At 38.8% G+C, this 5,604-nt stretch overlaps 1 pseudogene; it reads right to left on the bottom strand.

Moving 5' to 3' along the window:
• Positions 1-3,512: 3,512 nt before the first annotated feature.
• Positions 3,513-3,608, bottom strand: LOC119866486 (annotated as a pseudogene).
• Between the last annotated feature and the right edge of the window lie 1,996 nt (positions 3,609-5,604).

Raw genomic sequence — 5,604 nt, 5'->3', positions numbered from 1 at the left:
TCTTACAAATCAGCTTCGTTCTGTGGATTGTTTACATACCACTTCTAGTATGTCTCTAATAAATTAAAATCTGCTGAAATGGTAAAATATACTGAAGATATAGTGAATGGTCTACAGGCTACACAGAGGGGCCATTATTCTAAGAGGAAATAGGAAAAGCAATCATAAAATTTTGAAAAATTATGCAATAACTTTGTACTTATTGCCCATTTGTATTCATTACAATGATCTACTTCATAGACATATAAATAGAATGGGAAAGTAACAGATCTACAGTGTGCTCTAGACATGGCTTTCAACTTCAGTCAATGAAATTCAATTAGAGTCTTTAATAAAGAAAACTCGAAAAAACGCCAAGTATTTGTCTGCATATTTCTCCATGCTGTCCTGGAGTCACTCGTGTTCTTTCCAGTTCTTTCCCTTTTTCTTCTCAGAAAGTCTCTTTTGTGGAGAGATGAGAACACACCTTTGCTCAGGTTTGCTGGGGGTGTGGGTACATCAGTGGCATCATTTTTGATGGGCACTAAGCTCTCTATATCACATCGTCCATAAGCAATTAGTTGAGCCCCAGCAGGACAACATCATGCTGAAAGTTCTCAAAAGGAAAGGACCACACAGATAAGACTGTAATTGCCAGAGACTCAGAACAGGTTTTACGACAGGCAGGCCGATCAAAAGGGCTTAACCAAGATGGTTTTTAATCATGTTTGGGCACTGGAGAGTTCTCAGGTTCAAAGAAATTGTTCTGCATTTTGTTTAGTTTTGGCAAACTTCTCTTTTCTTCAATAACCTCGGAAAAACAAAGCCAACAGAGTGAGGCCATGCTTGATTTTGTTTCCCTATTCAAGCAAAATATACCACCTTGAGGAGGTCTTTTTCTTACAGTCAGTTCTGTATATTTTTAAGACTCTTTTGAATAGGACATGCTCAGTTGAACATTTACCCTTTTGAAACTAAACCACTTTTAAATTGTGCTGGGAACCATACAAATTAACTGTTGTGGAAAAAAATGTTCTGGCTGTGTCTTTTATTGTTTTGCAAAGTTCAATGTCAAAAGATTCAGCATCACTGTTTTTTTTTTTTTTTCCAGCTTTTTTTTTTTTAATCCCCAATACAAAAGAAGTAGATATAAAGTGAAGCAATCATGTGGCCTAGAGCAAGATGGGAAACTGACCACTACTGTACTCCAGGGGCCAACAAGTGAAGGAAGATCTTAAATTAACTGAGGCTCACTGTGAATACATAGCTGCTTGCTTATCTTCTGCTTGCTTCTTTTTCTCTCCCCTCTTTTTCTCATTCTCCATTTCCTTCTCCCCTTCCTCCCTCTCTTTTCCCCCACTGCTCGCCAGTCAGCAAACCTGTGCAAACTTTAGACACTCTGCCTAATTCCCTGATGGGGTGGGCAGAGGGTGACTTCACTGAAGAGAGAGCTTCCCTTTGTTTACTTAGGAAAGTACTGATCTTTGGGAACACTGTCCCATTGGGCTCTTCTAAAGACTTTGCCAGCTTTTTAACAAGGAGAGAAGACAAATCTCTGATTTTCAACTACCTCTTTATTTTCTTTTTTTGTAGAAAATAAATTTTTTGTAGAAAAATAAAAAAAATGAATATGCATAAATAGTAAAAATATTTCAGGCATCTGGAGTTGCAAGAACATTATGTAGTACATCACTTAATCACAGAAACCACAATGCAGGGGAAAAAACCCTAACCCAAATGTGCTGTTTAATAATCACCGAGGGTCAGAAAGAACCCACAAGCATCCCAGAATCTGTGTCCTTAGCTTACCTCAGATTTGGAAGGGGGTGGGGAGATAATGGACAAGGAAACACGGTATGTATTTCGAATTGCTATTTACAGGTCCCCACACAGCTTTTAGTCATGAAGCCAATTAAGAGAGGAATTGGAGTCTGGACCTCTTTCCTAGCTTAGTAGATCTGTAGTAGGTCCCTGAATGGCCTGTTTTTGTTTAGTTTTGTTTTGCTTCCCTTTACCCAAAACTCTGAGAATTAGTCTTGGAAAGAGGTAAATATTGAGGAAACATTGAATGAGGGGGAAAAGAGGAAAATTTCAAAAAATGCGTTTGTAGAACATCATCGTGGAGATGCTGTGGCGGCCAAGGGAATGGGGTAGGGTGAGTGTAAGGCCAGCCGGAGGTGAACAAGGTCAAGAAAGTGGGCGCCTGAAGCCAAGGTATTAATTTCATCCAGCCCCACAGAAACATCTTATAAAGAATCAGGGAGAATCATCCCCAAAGATGAAGGCTTGGAGGACATTTGAAAATCAGACAAGGAGGAGCGGTCAAATCTGGCAGATGGAAGAAACCCAAGAACAGAAGCTGGCAGGGCATGGATGGGTTTAGGGATGTGAAGTTTGGGCCGGGAAAGAGACGCCCACGTGGAGATACTCAAGGCCTTCTTGCCATAGTAAATGTTCAATGCTCTCAAAACCAAAATTCAGAAGTTTCTAGGGTTTATCATGTAAAAGCATACTTGAGGTAAACATGATGACATTCTGTATATTCATTCACCACAATGTTTGCCTCCATCCAGATCATTTTAATTGGTAGGGGTCTGCACTGGGCCCTGTTCTATTCCTATAAGGATCCTGCAGAGTGACTCTGATGACCTCATTCAAACTAATAAGCTTCACTTTCTTCCTCTCTTAAACTCACATCACTAGCCTCTTAAACATCATGGAAAGAGAATGTGATATTTTGGAAGGTGTTGTGCTGACAGCCCCACAAACCGAGGCTCCATCTAAATGAAAAGGAAGGCTTACGCTATAGCCATTAAATAAAAATCTTCTCTCTCTTCAGTGTCCTCCGTAAGCTACTTAACCCAGCCAGGCTGGCATCATGAAATAAATTAAGTGCATTCGGTATTAGGAAAATGCAGACTGCACTGTAGGTATTATTCCCCTCTTTAAGTGCTAATCCATGAATTTCTTGAAGGCAAAGGCATTGTCATACTCATCTTTGAGGAAGACAATTATACTTACTGTGAAAAAGACAGCATCTAATACATTGCCTTAGACCATAATAGGTTCTCATTAATTGCTTACTGGACGGTTGGAAATTATTTGGCTCCTGGAACTCAGTTTCAGAGACAAAAGTACATCAGTGGAAAACTTCAGAGTAAGAATGTTTTATTAGCCTTGAGTAATTTTTTTCTTTGTCTGAGGAGTATTATCAGGTACCCCAATCCCTGCCTCTGAATTTTTAGAGTTCTTTGGTACAAAGCCGTTACTGTGATTTGGGTATTCAATTAACACTCTCATAACATCAATCGAAGATTCATGGTTCTCTCTCTCTTTCTCTCTCTCTCTCTCTCACCTGCCTTTGTGTTTTATCTACATCCGAGTGACTTGACACAACAGCTTGAGAGAAAGAACCTATTCCAAACCCTCACCAGGGAGTGAGAATGCTGGCGTGTGGCATCTCAGATCAAGTCTCTGGACTGAATAGGGTCAAGAGTCTCACTCCATGGTGACAGGAACATCTTCCACATCTAAAAAATATGGAACACTTCAGGAATTTGCACGTCATCTTTATGCAGAGGTCTTCCTAATCTTCTTTGTATCATTTCAGAAGTTAGCACCACGGTTCTCTTTTATATAAATGTTCAAATAGATCCTCATGCTTTTCTTCTGACAGCCTTTGGAACAAGCCAAATCAAAAGCAAGTGTGTAATACTGTAATAGAATTTTGTATATCATACTAGATCTTTATATACCTTTATGTTGCCATTATTTCTTCATTGCTATATTTCTGTGATAAAGAGATTTCAATGGCATTGCTCTTCATTGTGTAGTTTATGTCTTTGGTGCTCTGTTTAGGAAGGTTTAAAAGCTGTAAATTTATACACATATTAAACTACGGTTATTTTTATTGTTTTTATTATTTCACATTTTGAATTCAATTTATTTGGAACTGAATTTGATGAGAAAATACAATTTTATATCTGTTTTTCCCCAAACAGCCAATTGTTCTAAAACTACATATTAAAGAATTTAACCTTTATCATTTACTAAACTCCTATATATATTTGAGTCCACTTCTGATCTACTTTGTTTTTCACTGTAATAAGTTTCTATAAAAGTGGGAACATTGTCTTATAATCTCTTTGTACTTCTAGAAACTGCAGCAATGCTTAGTCCCCAATAATTATTGAATCAATGGATAAATTCTCCAATTCACTTAATCAATCCATCAGACTTGCCAAATTTACTGTATAAATATCTCTGCAGTAATTCCTCATCCTTTTTTACCCATTCTCCTTCAGGCCCTAATAATTATGGAGATGCTCCAAAACATCTTACACACAAATGGAATATGGCTCTAAAATGCAAATCTGATCAAATAACTTCCCTAATTAAAATCCGTGAAGGACTACCCATTTCATCTCATGTTCCATATCTTGGAGGATCACCAAGACCCTGAGCTCAACCAAGTGAAACTTGCCTGTAGCTTTCCAAACATGCCTGGTTGGTTTTTATTGTATTTCGTTTTGTTTTAAATCTTTGCCTTTGTAAAAGCTGCACAGCTTGGTAAGTGCTACAATAGAGGTTTGGACAAAGTGGACCAGGATAAAAAGAGGAGGTTCTTGAGAATAGAAAAGTGAGCTTTGACCAAAAACAAAGATGCAGACGTATGGAAGAGCATCGGTACTGTCCTAGGACCAAGGTCTTTGAGAATGACTAAGGGGGCCTAAGAAGGTGAAAACACCACTGGGGCCAGATCACTAATGCTTTTGCATGCCATACCATGGACTTTGAGTTTTTCCTACAGGAATGTGGAGTCAAATTTAAATGGAGGAGGTAGCTTGATTACAATTTTTATTTTGGGGAGGGAGGAAAGGTAAGTTTAACAACAGTCCACTAGAGGGATTGACAGAGAATGAATCTAAAAGCCAGAAGCCATATCTTCCATCAAATAAGTGACATATGATAAGGCCAATAGTTTTGAGACTCAGAAGAAGGGATACATATGAGGTTAATAAAGAAAATTCTATAAAAATTTGTGACTTATTAGGCAGAAGTGTGACTAAAAGGGATAACTAATGAATTATCTCCTCACCCCCACCCCCAAATCTTCCACTTACTGCCATTTCTGGCTTGACTAATTGGATAGATGGTGATGCTCTTTGCCAAGACAGGAAATTTAGGAAGAAGACTGGTTTAGGGGATGGTGAGGTAGTGGGGGAGAAAGGAGAGACAATATACTTAATATTGGACATGTGGAGAGTTTCCAGAAGGAACAAGCTGTGAAGAATGTCAAACACGTTCAACAGGGCAAATCAGATGCAGACAGAAAGTGCCCATTTGGACTTAACAGTGAGAAGGTTTGAGCATTCCTCCTATGAGAAGTTAAGACAGTAAAGACTGTCAATATGAACTTTTCTAGAAATGAGCTTAGCTGTGAAGGGAAACAGACAGGTAGCTCAGTGGCTATAGGAGGCACCTGCCCTACACCTTTTATTTTGCCATGGGAATCATGGGAGCTAATATTGTCTCCACTCTGGAGTGGAGGCCTGATACTGTGTCGTGGTTTCCTGGATGACCACTTGGTTCTCAAAGCCCTAACATCTTACAAGTTCTTAATCC

This window comes from Canis lupus, chromosome 27 (assembly GCF_011100685.1).
Source record: "Canis lupus familiaris isolate Mischka breed German Shepherd chromosome 27, alternate assembly UU_Cfam_GSD_1.0, whole genome shotgun sequence".
Taxonomy (NCBI): domain Eukaryota; kingdom Metazoa; phylum Chordata; class Mammalia; order Carnivora; family Canidae; genus Canis; species Canis lupus.
Note: the sequence above shows the minus strand (reverse complement) of the source record. Positions and strands in the feature narration are given on the sequence as shown.